Source organism: Rhinatrema bivittatum, chromosome 5 (assembly GCF_901001135.1).
Source record: "Rhinatrema bivittatum chromosome 5, aRhiBiv1.1, whole genome shotgun sequence".
Lineage (NCBI taxonomy): Eukaryota > Metazoa > Chordata > Amphibia > Gymnophiona > Rhinatrematidae > Rhinatrema > Rhinatrema bivittatum.
Genome location: NC_042619.1, coordinates 348,521,492 through 348,537,080, shown reverse-complemented (window position 1 = coordinate 348,537,080; position 15,589 = coordinate 348,521,492). Strand labels below are relative to the sequence as shown.

Genomic DNA, 15,589 nt, shown 5'->3' with positions numbered 1-15,589 from the left:
AAGAATGACCCTACTAGAGTATTTTTATAAAAGGTACTGGATCGTGTATGTCAGCATGCAATCATGCTTTTATCATGTCTTACAGTATAATTATGTAATACAAATTAGTCTATTTTTAAATTATTTTCATGCTGATGAATGCCCAAAGAAAATGTACCAAGCGTTTTTCCAAAAATTGACAGTACAATCAAGCATCTACTTCCATCAGAAAACAAGAGTTTTATGTCAAAACATAAACTTCAAACAGAAGAGACCTCTTTGCACAAAAATGAACAAAATATAAATGTACCCAGTAAATAATTTTAAAATAACAATCACTTTATATCTATATGTAACAAGAACATGTTTTAAAACATTTTTAAAAATAAAAGGAAAAATACTTCAGATTCCACAAATCTCTAGCCAAAAGAGGCTTTTAAGATGGTCACATCAAGCCAGAAAAGCTTTTAAAATGAACGCTAAAAGCATCATCATTGGTCAAAAAACTTTCCTTTTTTTATCTTTTTCTTTAATTTTTCAAAGTGAATGAGTGACCTCAAAACAAAATCTTAATGTCCCAATCAAAAAGTGTGTTAAGAGCATAGTAGTATTCTTAAACATGTCCACTTGGCAATGAGTCTTTAATTCTTATACTCCCAGTTGTTTGTTCCTTATTTATTCTGATGCTGTCAGTGTTTCACCTACTGACTGTGTCAGGGAAATCCAATCTACTTGTATGTAAAGCCAAAGCTAAGCATGTGTGTTTACCAGAACAAGGAAGCAATATATCAACTGTACTATCAGTAAAGGAACACTCACAGTCCACCAGTCTAAATTTTCAAGAGCAAATTGAGGTACATGCTTACTATTTATTTATTATTTTTATATACCAACATTCGATCTCAGTCGAGATATCACACCGGTTTACATTCAGGTACTGTAGGTATTTCTCTATCCCCAGAGGGCTTACAATCTAAGTTTTTGTACCTGAGGCAATGGAGGGTAAAGTGACTTGCCCAAGGTCACAAGGAGCGACAGCAGGACTCTGAACCCTGGTCTCCTGGTTCATAGTCCACTGCTCTAACCACTAGGCTATTCTTCCTTCACTCATGCAACTAGCAAGTTGCATGAGTGAAGGAAGACCTAAATGAGTAGAATTAAAATTTCTTTAAGAATAGTTTTAAGCTCTATTAGTACTTGGCTACAAGGTATCACTCAAGAAACATCATGAGAAAGATCATATAGACTTTTAGCAAGCGTAAATATTTTTGCTCCAGAATAGATGATACAAAACTAGTACAATGACATTAGATGGATGAGAGGAAGCTTCATTAATATTCTATTGGGATTCTAAAATCAGAATTATGTTGAGCTGTGGAAGATGTTTTGTTACAAAGTATTTCCAAATTAACTGTGTATATGGTATTAGTACCACCTAAGCGAATATTCAATGTGCTACATTTATATTGATCAGTGAAGAAAAGTTAATCTGAAGGGAGAACCAATATTTAAGTAATTGGACATGATAAGCAACAAAGCTAGAACAATTTGGATATGTGGAAATAATTAAAAATAAATGAGAATGCAAATGCCACATAACAAAATGGTAATCTACATGCTATAAAATATCATGAGGTTCATCATATTTAATCTGAAAATGATGTGTACTTGGTACAAAAGATGTACTATCATGAAGACAATCAGCAGTTTCAATAGGGTATGTCAACTGAAATCTAATATCATGGGCAACATGTCATCCAGTGAAACAGAATAAATAAGCAAAAGACACCACTTCTTAAATATTTAATGTGGCTCAATCGGTATCAAGAAAAGCCAAAGGATATAATATTATATGTATAGGCGACTAACAAAGGTTTTTAAAGATGCCGCATCAGCAAGCCTGGCGAAGTGTTCAACCCTTCAGAGCTGAACCGTCCGGTCTTCTAATCATCTGCGGCTCTTAACGGCTGTGTAGCCTGTGAATAATATCAAAAAGGTACATTAATGTACAGGCTTCATTGCTGCTTTGGACGGAGTATAAAAGATCTCTATTCTGTTACCTTTTTGATATTATTCACAGGCTACACAGCCGTTAAGAGCCGCAGATGATTAGAAGACCGGACGGTTCAACTCTGAAGGGTTGAACACGTCGCCAGGCTTGCTGATGCGGCATCTTTAAAAACCTTTGTTAGTCGCCTATACATATAATATTATATCCTTTGGCTTTTCTTGATACCGATTGAGCCACATTAAATATTTAAGAAGTGGTGTCTTTTGCTTATTTTGATTTATAGAACCCATCCAGTGCTCTTTTTGCTGTTTTATCCAGTGAAACAGAACAGTTCTGAAAATGGATAGAAATATCATGGTAGACATAACACTGGAGGGAAGGACTACCTATATATTCATATATACATTGCCAAGCCAAGGAACCACTTTGTTTTGTAGAACTCCACTTTATTTTCCTATATAGGCCATTTTCCAATTTTGACTCCTTCGAACAGTAAAGATGAAGAGAAACTCTTTCAGCTTGAGTATATTTTAAATGAACAGACAACAAAAACAACCATAGAACAAGACACACAACAGCTTCTTCTATGAAAGACACCCAGTAGGCTATGAAAGTGGTCTAGAGTGAGGCAGCCTCTTTCTGGGGTGAGTGCTTCACATCACATAAAAGTCTCCAGGTATACATTCTGTAAAGAGAAAAGAAAAATTATTTAATTGTAAGACATGTACCCATTTAAGTTTATTACTGAGTAAAACAATCTGGCAAACACTGGACTAATACAGTGAGTGATCTTACAAGGCCCCAACTACCTAGATTCTAAAACGTGCTTCTTTTTACTCAAATTAAAGTACATAACCTGATGGCCAACATCACAGCCATTTGATTTTTCTTGGTCAGAACTATTCTTGTTACGTGCCTGTATTATAGATTGCAAAGCCTGATCTATTCAAACCTGCATAGTTGTTTTATCTTAATATGCTGAATTATTTCATAATCCATGGATTGTTCACCTCCTTCCTTACACATCCAATCTTGAGTGATTATAAGTGGCATAGAATGACCAAAAAGAATTTGATAAGGTTAATAACCGGTGTGTAATTGATTAGTACTATGACTAGAAGCTAGAATCAATGGTAATTTCTGGGACCAATCTTTGCTAGTGGTACTAACAACTTTACAAAAGGCCTCTTTAATAGTTCAGTTCATTCTTTCTAATTGACCTGCTGCCTGGGCATGGTATGTTATATGTAGCTTTTGGGTAATACCTATGGGTACACGACCTATCAAACTGATTGACAGGTGGGATAAGGATGACATTGGCCAATCAGCGTTCACTTCCGGTCTAAGCCCTACCCACTCCCCATTGAAGTGAGTGGGGACATAGCCCCGCCCATGCTCCTCCCCCAAATAGAAGTGAATGGAGTGGCCCCTCCCACACCCTGCCCCCAAACCAACCCCCCTATGATGTCACAGGTATGACATCACCGGAAGTCCACCCCCTCAAAAACACACCCCCTAGACTGTCATCAGGAAGGGCCCTGTCGCTTTTTAATGGACTCTGGCTGTTTTTGATGATCTCACTGGAAGCACAATACAAAGCCCAACCCATTCCCAAAAATGCATCCCCTAGAACATCAGCAGAAATGTCCCTGATGCTTTTTTAATGATGACAGAGCCAGAAGCATGCTTTTTTTTCTAGACTCTGTTTTAAAAGTTACTAGCTATGAGGTGGCAGGAAGCTGTCTCTCATTCTGTACACAGAGACAGGGAGAATCTCCCCCCTTCGTTGCAATGTTCATGCCTTAGTTATCACAAGTAACAGCTTGTCTAGCTTTTTCTTAAGGACATTACACATTCTTTAATTTGCTCTTTGCTGTTTTAATTCAATATAAAGTGTCCTCCACTCCTTAATGCAAACAAATCAATTTCTGTCTTTCTATAGTAGATAGGCTCAACTGATACTTGTACTTGTGTCTGCCTTCATGGGATAACTGCTGCTATAATTTCCTTGGCTAATTTGTTCACCTTATTATTACAATATGATTCACTATCTTGATTCTTTTGAAGTACCTTCACAAGTCTAACATGTAAGATGGATTTACCCAAAACAAGTCTTGCCTCACAAATCTGTTTAATTTTTTTGAAGGGGTTAATAAACATGTGGATAAAGGTGAGCCAGTAGATGTAGTGTATTTGGAATTTCAGAAGGCGTTTGACAAAGTCCCTCATGAGAGGCTTCGATGGAAACTAAAAAGTCAATGGATAGGAGGTGGTTTCCTTAAGTAGATTACAAACTGGTTAAAACATAGAAACATAGAAATGACGGCAGAAGAAGACCAAATGGCCCATCCAGTCTGCCCAGCAAGCTTCACACATTTTTTCTCTCATACTTATCTGTTTCTCTTAGCACTTGGTTCTATTTCCCTTCCACCCCCACCTTTAATGTAGAGAGCAGTGATGGAGCTGCATCCAAGTGAAATATCTAGCTTGATTAGTTAGGGGTAGTAGCCGCCGCAATAAGCAAGCTACACCCATGCTTATTTGTTTTACCCAGACTATGTTATACAGCCCTTATTGGTTGTTTTTCTTCTCCCCTGCCGTTGAAGCAGACAGCTATGCTGGATATGCGTGAAGTATCAGTCTTCTCCCATGCTGTTGAAGCAGAGAGCCATGCTGGATATGCATCGAAAGTGAAGTATCAGGCACATTTGGTTTGGGGTAGTAACCGCCGTAACAAGCCAGCTACTCCCCTCTTTGTGAGTGTGAATCCTTTTTTCCACATTTCCTCTTCCTGCTGAAGCTTAGAGCCATGTTGGAGTCACAGTAAGCATGTGTATGTTTATTTAATAAGGGTATTGTCTCCAGGCAGTAGCCATCATTCTGGCGAGTCACCCACTCTTCATTGGCGGCCTCTTGACTTTATGGATCCACAGTGTTTATCCCACGCCCCTTTGAAGTCCTTCACAGTTCTGGTCTTCACCATATCCTCCGGAAGGGCATTCCAGGCATCCACCACCCTCTCCGTGAAGAAATACTTCCTGACATTGGTTCTGAATCTTCCTCCCTGGAGCTTTAAATCGTGACCCCTGGTTCTGCTGATTTTTTTCCTATGGAAAAGGTTTGTCGTTGTCTTTGGATCATTAACACCTTTCAAGTATCTGAAAGTCTGTATCATATCACCTCTGCTCCTCCTTTCCTCCAGGGTGTACATATTTAGATTCTTCAATCTCTCCTCGTACGTCATCCGATGAAGATCCTCCACCTTCCTGGTCGCCCTTCTCTGTACCGCCTCCATCTTGTCTTTGTCTTTTTGAAGATACGGTCTCCAGAACTGAACACAGTACTCCAGGTGAGGCCTCACCAAGGACCTGTACAAGGGAATAATCACTTCCCTTTTCTTACTCGATATTCCTCTCTCTATGCAGCCCAGCATTCTTCTGGCTTTAGCTATCGCCTTGTCACATTGTTTCGCCGACTTCAGATCATTAGACACTATCACCCCAAGGTCCCTCTCCTGCTCCATGCACATCAGTCTTCCCCCCCCATCGAATACAGTTCATTCGGATTTCCACTCCCCATATGCATGACTTTGCACTTCTTGGCATTGAATCTCAGCTGCCATATCTTCGACCAGTCTTCCAGTTTCCTTAGATCTCGTCTCATTCTCTCCACTCCTTCCGGCGTGTCCACTCTGTTGCAGATCTTAGTGTCATCCGCAAAAAGACAAACCTTACCTTCTATCCCGTCCGCAATGTCGCTCACAAAGATATTGAACAGGACCGGTCCCAACACGATCCTTGCGGTACACCACTTAAAACCGCTCTCTCTTCAGAGAAGGTTCCATTTACCATCACACATTGTCTTCTGTCCGTCAACCAATTTGCAATCCAGGTCACCACCTCGGCACTCACTCCTAAGCTTCTCGTTTTATTCACCAGTCTCCTGTGCGGAACCATATCAAAAGCTTTGCTGAAATCCAAGTATATGATATCGAGTGCTCTTCCTCGATCCAATTCCTTGGTTACCCAGTCAAAAAAGTCAATCAGATTTGTCTGACAGGATCTTCCTCTGGTGAATCCATGCTGCCTCTGGTCCATCAATTCTCCCGACTGTAGATAGTTCACTATTCTCTCTTTCAACAGTGACTCCATTACTTTTCCCACCACCGACAGGAAACAGAGAGTAGGATTAAATGGTCAATTTTCTCAGTGGAAAAGAGTAAACAGTGGAGTGCCTCTGGGATCTGTACTTAGACTGGTGCTTTTCAATGTATTTATAAATGATCTGGGAAGGAATACGACTAATGAGGTAATCAAATTATTCAGATTAGTTAAATCATAAGCGGATTGTGATAAATTGCAGGAGGACCTTGCAAGACTAGAAGATTGGGCATCCAAATGGCAGATGAAATTTAATGTGGACAAGTGCAAGGTGTTGCATATAGGGAAAAATAACCCATGCTGTAGTTACACAATGTTAGGTTCCATATTAGGAGCTACCACCCAGGAAAAAGATCTAGGCATCACAGTGGATAATACTTTAAAATCGTCAGCTCAGTGTGCTGTGTCAGTCAAAAAAGCAAACAAAATGTAAGGAATTATTAGGGAGGGAATGGTGAATAAAACGGAAAATGTCATAATGCCTCTGTATCGCTGCATGGTGAGACTGGACCTTGAATTCTGAGTACAATTCGGTCACCACATCTCAGAAAAGATATAATTGCGAGGGAGAAGGTACAGAGAAGGGCAACCAAAATGATAAAGGGGATCGAACAGCTCCCCTATGAGGAAAGACTAAAGAGGTTAGGGCTGTTCTTAAGATCCCTGGATGTGCATGTGTCCATGTATACAAATATTCCCCTTGTTTTCGCTGAGCTAATTCTTTCCCATGTATAGTATTCCATCCATGTTTTGCCCAGTCTAACATCCAACATTGTAAGCCTTTAGCCACATAATCACTGTCACTTTACACATACAAGGCAAGAGGTGGATTAGGATAAGACTGCAAGACATATTTAACTGTCTGCATTTTGAGCAGATACATGTGTATGATCTCAGTTACAGTGTATGATCTCAGTTACAGTCAGATTTATGGCTGCATACTGAGTATATCTTACCTCTTTTTCCCATAATAAACTCATCAGTGAACTAAATGTGTGGATGTAAATCTGCAATGTCAATCTCTGCTAATAACGGAGCTATCTATCTTACACTGTGACATGCAGATATCCTCTTAATCAAACAATTAGTGTATGTGCCATCAAATCAGGTTAATTTGTTTCACTAACTAGTGAGTCCTGTGTTAAGCAAAATATGAGTCCATTGTGCCAATCTAGTTCCTGAAACTCTACCTCCTACCAACTGACCTGACAAAATATTCTTCAGAAGAGTATGCAGTGAATAGTTAAAGCAGATGTACCTCTCAATGGTTCAGAAGTTTGAAATGCCCATACTGCAGCCAAACATTCCCTCTCACACAGATTGAAATTTAATTCCGCTCCCTGCAATTTCCATAAATCATAAGCAACTGGTACCAATTTAGCATCCTCATTTTTCTGTAAATGTATAGCTATGAGAGCTTTATCAAATGTGGCAAGTCTGATAATAAATGACTTAGAATTATCTGGGAATTTAAGTACTGGAGCTCATAGTGAACTTGTTTTAACTGAGAGAAAGATTAATCATGTTCTGGTCCCCATTGCCACTGAGATTTTTTTTCTTAACAGCTTGTACAATGGGGCTGCTATTTGTGCATACTGGAATATGTCTGATCTCTTCCTAACCCACCTCTTCCTCCAGGTTGTGACTCCATCCACCCTCATTACTATATGCAATGTTTGTAGTCCCTACTGCTGCCATACCTTGTTTCTTACCTCCTTTTGGTAAACCATAATACATCTGAATCTGATGTACTTTTCCTCTTATTTCTGCCATTGTAGCTAGATGATCATTCTGCCACACAGAAAGCAAAATTGCTTACCTTGTAATAGGTGTTATCCCAGGTCAGCAGGATGTAGTCCTCACATATGGGTGACGTCACTGACGGAGCCCTATCGTGGGAAAAACTTCTGTCACAGTTTCTAGAAACCTTTGACTGGCAGCCTGAGGCTACTGAGCATGCCCAGCATGCCATGATATTCTCTGCCACAGGGGTCTCACTCCAGTCTTGTATGTAGCAATGAGCTTTAGCAAAAATAAAATAATAAAAGGTATGAGACCCAACTCCGCAGGGTGGCGGGTGGGTTCTGTGAGGACTACATCCTGCTGTCCTGGGATAACATCTATTACAAGGTAAGCAATTTTGCTTTATCCCAGGACAAGCAGGATGCTAGTCCTCACATATGGGTGATTAGCAAGCTAGAGGCTGAGTCATTTAGTATTGAGGCAACAGTGAAGTGGTGTTGTGGAAATGAGTCAGCCGAAAATCACAGCAGATTGGTTGTAGAAGGAGTTGGGTTTAAACTGGAAACAAGTTCTTTAAGATGGATTGTCCGTAGGCTGAATGCCGTCGTCCTTCTTTGTCGAGACAATAATGAGCTGCAAAGGTGTGAAGCGAAGTCCATGTTGCTGCTTTACATATGTCCAGAATTGGTAGTGAGCGATAGTGTGCAACAGATGTTGACATTGCTCTTACTGAATGCGCCTTTACTCGCCCTTGGAGAGGAAGGCCTGCTTTTTCATAGCAAAACTGTATGCAATCTGCTAGCCAATTGGATAGAGTATGTTTACCCACTGCTTTCCCTTGTTTGTTTGGATCATAAGAAACAAAAAGTTGATTGGATTTCCTGTGGATTGCCGTGCGGTTTAAATAGGAGGATATAGCACGTTTACAGTCCAAAGTATGTAAGGCCTTTTCTCCTTGGTGAGAATGGGGCCTTGGGAAGAAAGTGGGTAAAACTATGGATTGGTTCAAATGGAATTCCATAACTATTTTAGGAAGGAATTTTGGATGTGTACGGAGAACCACCCTATCATGTAAGAATTTCGTGTAGGGGGCGTATGTTACAAGTGCTTGTAACTCACTAATTTTTCTAGCTGATGTAATAGCTATGAGGAAGATAGTCTTCCATGTGAGAAATTTGAGATCACAGGAATCTATGGGTTCGAAAGGAGAACGCATAAGTCTTGTTAATACCACATTCAGATCCCATGCTGTGACTGGTGGCCGAATTGGTGGTTTAAGTTTAGTTAAACCTCTCATAAACCTACTGACAAGAGGTTGTGTGGATATAGGTGCATCTCCCACGTTATGGTAAGCTGAGATTGCACTTAAATGTACCCTTACAGAAGAAGTCTGTAGACCAGATTCTGAAAGATGTAATAAATATTCCAGTAGAGAAGTAACAGGGCAATTGAAAGGATCAATAGCCTGTTGTCTGCACCAGAATGTGAATCTTCTCCATTTTGAAGAATAATTCTTTCGTGTTGAAGGTTTACGTGAAGCTATAAGCACTTGAGATACACTGGTTGAAAGATTGAGAGGTTGTAAGATCAAGCTTTCAACATCCATGCTGTCAGGGATAGGGATTGGAGGTTGGGATGGCACAACCGACCCTGATCCTGAGTTATGAGAGTGGGAGCTACTCCCAGATGAATGGGATCCCTGACTGAGAGGTCGAGAAGTGTGGGAAATCATACCTGACGAGGCCAATAGGGGGCTATGATTATCATGGTCCCCTTGTCTTGCTGTAGCTTCACTAGAGTTTTGGTTATGAGCGGTATCTGAGGATACATGTATAGTAGGCCTGAGTTCCAAGGGCGAGCAAAAGCGTCCTTGACTGGCTGGTTCTTTTGTTTGTGCAGAGAACAGAATTTGTCCACTTTGTGATTCAGATGTGAGGCAAAGAGGTCTATTGTTGGTTGTCCCCAACGTTGAAATATCCTGGTCACTACTGAGGGATCCAGGGACCATTCGTGTGGTTGGAACTGACAACTGAGTCGGTCCGCCACTACATTGTGAATACCTGCCAGATAAGTGGCCCGCAGAAACATTGAGTGGTTGAGGGCCCACCCCCAAATCTGAGCGGCTTCTTGACAAAGGAGATATGAGCCCGAACCTCCCTGTTTGTTGATGTACCACATGACGACTGTGTTGTCCGTTTGGATGAGAACAGTCTTGTGTGAAAGGCAGTCCTTGAATGCATGCAGCGCATAACGTATAGCTCGAAGCTCCAGAAAATTGATTTGATATGTTGCTTCGAGTTTTGTCCATATCCCCTGGGTTTGGAGATTGTTTATGTGAGCTCCCCAACCCAAGGTGGATGCATCTGTAGTTAATGTTATCTGTGGAACTGGTTGTTGGAAGGGTAGACCCTTGCGCAAATTGTCTTTGTTCACCCACCAACGGAGAGAGGAGCGTAGTTGGTGGGTTACTTGAATTGGAGAATGTAATGGTTGAATGGCTTGAATCCATTGTGATCGTAATGTCCATTGGGTTACTCTCATGACGAGCCTTGCCAAAGGAGTGACATGAACTGTGGAGGCCATTTGGCCTAGTAAGGTTAGAAAATGATGAGCTGTTGCTTGTTTGCTTGAGCAAAGCGATCTTGCCAAGAGGGATAGTATTTCTGCTCTGTCCTCGGGTAGAAAGGCTCTTGAGAGGATGGTGTTCAGGTCTGCACCTATGAATTGAAGGAGGTGAGACGGAGTAAGGTGGGATTTTTGATAATTGATGAGAAAACCCATGGAATGAAGCAGGGAAATGGTTCGACTGAGGGAGGTGAGAGCTCCTTCTTGAGAGTGACTTCTGATGAGCTAGTTGTCCAGATATGGAAAAACATGGACACTTTGTTTGCGTAAATGTGCTACTATTACTGCCAGACATTTGGTGAATACTCTGGGAGCAGAAGCAAGTCCGAAGGGCAGTACTCTGTATTGGAAATGCTGATGCTCCACCATGAAGCGCAGATACTTGCGATGAGGAGGGAATATTGGAATGTGAGCGTAAGCGTCTTGAAGATCCAGAGAACAAAGCCAATCTCCTGTTTGAAGAAGTGGAAGCATGGTGCCTAGGGATACCATCCTGAACTTTTCTTTCTTTAGAAGTTTGTTGAGATTTCTGAGGTCTAGGATGGGGCGTAGGCCTCCGGTTTTCTTTGGAATGAGGAAATAGCGGGAGTAGAATCCTCTGCCCTGCAGAGCCCAGGACACTGGCTGTACAGCCCTGGCTCTCAGAAGGGTGGACAATTCCATTTGAAGTTGAAGGATGTGATTTTTGCTGAGATGAGAATGATTGGGTGGAAATTCTGTGGGAATTGAGAGGAAATTGAGTTGGTATCCTCGTTTTATTATGGAGAGGACCCATTGGTTCCGGTTATTGAGGTCCAATTGGTGTAAAATATGGACAATCTGCCTGCTACTGGTAGGGTTGAGTGGGGGTTGGCGTATAGGCTCTGAGCGTGTCCTCAATCCGGTAGCAGGGCCAGTTTGAGGAGGTGGTTGGGCCCTAGCTGTTCTCTGTTGTCGCTGTTGAGTTCTCTGTTGTGATCTAGGAGGTCTTGGCCTAGATGCAGGGGGATAGTATCTGTGTTGCTTGTAGAAGGGACGCCTGATGTCTCTGTGTGGTGGCCAGCGCGTAGTATGCGTGGATGAGTCATGCGGGAGGAAGGATAACTGCCTCAGTTTCCATATGTTCCTTTAATTGGGAAACTGCATCTTGCACTTTGGAGCCAAATAAATTATCCCCAAGGCAAGGGAGATCAACCAGTTTATCCTGTACCTCTAGTCGTAGATCAGAGCCCTTGAGCCAGGCCCACCTTCTGGCAGTAATGCCTGATGCAGCAACACGTGAAGCTGTCTCATAACCATCATAGGCGGCTCTAACCTCGTGTTTGCCGGCATCTAATCCCTTGTTAATAATGGCTTGGGCTGTTTCCTGATATTGTGTGGGCAGTGACAGCACAAACTCCTGCATCTGTTTCCAGAGGTTCCTCTGGTACTGAGGCATGTATAATAGGTATGCAGAAATTCTAGAATTTAGCATTGCCCCCTGAAATACCTTGCGGCCCATTTCCCTGGAGATATTGAGGAATGGACCCTTGTCCTTTTGGATTTCTTCTGCGCGGATTCTACCACAACTGAGTGGTGTGGTAACTGTGTGATTTTTGGTATCCTGGTGTAGATTGTACTAGGTAAGTTGTGTCTACCCTTTTATGAACTGCAGGAACCGTACAGGGATGCTCCCAAAGGCGTTGTTGGAGTTGCAAGAGAACTGCTTAGGGGGATCTACAAACTGGAGGATTTCCAGAGTTTGTTGTCTGATGTCTTGTTCAGCTTGAAGCTGGAAAGGAATGGAATCCGCCATCTCCTGCACAAAGGTTGGGAAAGATAAATCCTCTGGAGGTGATTGTTTTCTTGTCTGAGGTGGAGACGGATTAGACATAAAAGTTTCAGATGATGGATATGAATCCGTATCAGACCAAGTATCGTATTCTGGAGGTTGGTGGTGAAGAGGTGTAATCCTAGGAGGGGGAGGTACACCAGATGGTCCTGGTATAGGATCCTCAATTGTGACATCCTCTACCTGCTCTTGTACCGGGTTAGATGGCAGGGAGGCCAGTAAGTCTTGGTACCTTTTGGTGAGAAGGTCTTGTAAGACTGATTCATCTGACTGTGGAAGTCTAGAGAATGGTATACGTTTTGGCATCGAGGAGTGTGACCTTGTCGATGACTTGTGCTTCGGTACCAGTGTCTTTGCAGATCTCGGTATGGAGGGTGCCGTAGCATACAAGGGTATCTGGTATGGAACCGTAGGCATCGATGTTGTAAGAAAAGAAAACATTGATAGTGGAGTTGATATTGACGTAAGTTCCAAGGAACTTGTCATCGGTGGTATGGTCGTCGAAACCGGCAATGGTATCGATGGCATAGACTCTATGATTGACGTCAGCATAAGCGTCGGTATTGGCGATGACGCAGGAACTTGAGCCTGTAAGGCGTCCATTACCATCTGTTTTATAAGCACAGCTAAGTCTTGAGTAGTCGATGGCAACTGTGCTGTTTTTGAGGATATCGACGGCGATGGTGTCGACGTTGGTACTGTGGACACGGAAGTTACCGGCGCGTCGATGGATTTATGCCGCTTTAGAGACAGTTCTCCCGGGTGGGGGAGCGACGGAGATGTCGAGGATTTTCGATGCCGATGTTTAGGCCTCTATTCCGAGACTGACCTGGTCAATGCCGCCGATGGAGTTGGCGTTGAAGCATCTCCGGATCTTTCAAGATGTCTCTTTTTTTTAGCAGGAGTTTCTTCGTGACTCCTGTTGGAGATGACTTTGTCGAAGTAGCTGGAGATGGAAAAGGTTGGACATCTTTTCCAGTCGAAGTTTTCGACCCTTTGGGGTCATTTCTTGGCATTGTTGGCAGGATGAAACATCATGCTTCTCTCCCAAACAGATCACACATTCGAGATGCGGATCTGTAACCGACATGGTGCGGTTGCAAACCGGGCATTTCTTGAAGCCATACTGGGATCGACGGCCGTCGATGAAAAATTTTCTTGTGAAAAAGGAAATTTCAGTATCAGTTTTGTCACCGTCCGGTGACAAATGGGAAATGAGACCCAAAATGGGGCGAATATGAAAAAACTGACTGACTGTTAGTCAAAATTGTGAGAAAAATCTCACAGGGCTACTGTCACTGCGATGCTAATGGCAGCGCGGAAAAACGAAGACCCCTGTGGCAGAGAATATCATGGCACGCTGGGCATACTCAGTAGCCTCAGGCTGCCAGTCAAAAGTTTCTAGAAACTTTGACAGAAGTTTTTCCCCTTGATAGGGCTCCGTCAGTGATGTCACCCATATGTGATGACTAGCATCCTGCTTGTCCTGGGATAAAATCTATTACTATAGTGGGGATGCAAACTGGCTACACAGTCTCTTAGAGCAGAGAAGATATAAGCCATTTCATCTAAATTCTCTGCAAGAACATCTCTTCCACCATTCTTAACAAGTATTACCTGGCATAATTTGCAAAAGACCCCACTTAGTAATAAAATTATTCACTCCTAAAATAATTATCCACTCCTAAAATAAAGTTAAACCCTCCTTTGATCCCAGTGACCCTTCAAATTTCCGTCTATCTCAAACCTCCCTCTCATTTCTAAAATTATGGAAAGGATTGTTAACTCCCAACTTACTGCTTACCTAGGCGACAACAATCTCCTGCACCCATTCCAGTTTGGATTCCGCAAACACCTCAACACCGAAACTCTCCTCCTTACTCTTTCTGATCGTCTCATCAGAGGCATGGATCAGGGTAATTGCTTCATCCTGGCACTGCTCGATATATCAGCTGCCTTTGATACCATTAACCACAACCTCCTCCTCTCTCGGCTTTCTGAAATAGGCATTTCAGGCTTAGTCCTCCTTTAGTTTAAATCTTATTTATCTAATAGAAAGTTTGCCGTTAAAATAGGAAATGCTGAATCTGCACCCCTCCCCCTGTCCCAAGGAGTCCTTCAGGATTCCTCACTCTCTTCCACTCTATTCAATATATATCTGACACCCCTATGTCAACTTCTCACTGACCTTGGCCTGAAGTTCTACCTCTATGCTGACGATGTACAAATCATCATCCCCATCCACAACTCGCTATCTGAAGCCCTTAAGTATTGGGATAAATGCCTTGCTTCCATAAACAATCTGCTCACCAACCTTCACCTGGCCCTAAACATGTGCAAAATGGAATTAATCCTCATTTCTCTTCAACAATCCCCTAAACTTAAAACCATCTCCAAAGACACAGCCTTTAGTTCTCTGTCCTCGCAAACAAGTGTAAGAGACCTTGGGGTCCTCCTAGACCAGAAGCTTAGCCTAAAAAAATGTTAGTGCAATGCTTAAAGCTGGCTTTTTTAAACTCAATGTCTTAAAAAAAACTCTGACCTTTACTCCACCAACATGATTTCCAGACTGCCATCCAGGCCACCCTCTCTTCTAAGTTTGACTATTGCAACTCCCTCTTGCTTGGGCTTCCCTACTCTACTGTAAAACCTTTACAAATGTTCCAAAATGCTGTAGCCAGGGTTATCACAAACACAAGAAAAAGTGCCAATATCACCCCAATACTCAAAGACCTCCACTGGCTCCCCATCCCCTCTCGTATCCTATTCAAAACACTCACTATCATCCATAAATCCGTCTATAGCCACAACTCCAGTTGGCTTGATGAAGCCTTCTGCCTCACACTTTCCAATCGGCCCTCTAGGACTGATAAAGCAGGAACTCTTCAAGTTCCCTTCCTCAAAAAGGCCCACCTATCCTGCACACGGGAGCGCGCTATTTCCATTGCTGGCCCCAAGCACTGGAACTCTCTCCCTTCTACTCTCCGGCTTGAGCCTTGCTCCAACAAATTAAAAAAAAACCTAAAGACATGCTGGATTTACACGCGCTAGCGCGCCTATTTTGCATAGGCCGCCGGCGCACGCAAAGCCCCTGGACGCGTATAAGTCCCGGGGCTTTGCTTGGGGGGCGTGTCCGGGGGCATGGCGGTGGTCCGTGGGCAGGGCCGGAGGCGTGATGGCGGTCCGGGGACGGGGCCTGTGCCGGGGCAGGGAGGCAGGCGTAACAACGGAATAAGGTAGGGGAAGGGGATTTAGTTAGGG

At 42.7% G+C, this 15,589-nt stretch overlaps 1 protein-coding gene across 1 annotated transcript in view; it reads left to right on the top strand.

Moving 5' to 3' along the window:
• The window catches only part of METTL21C (methyltransferase like 21C), a 48,736-nt gene that overhangs the window by 23,076 nt on the left and 10,071 nt on the right, over positions 1-15,589 (top strand).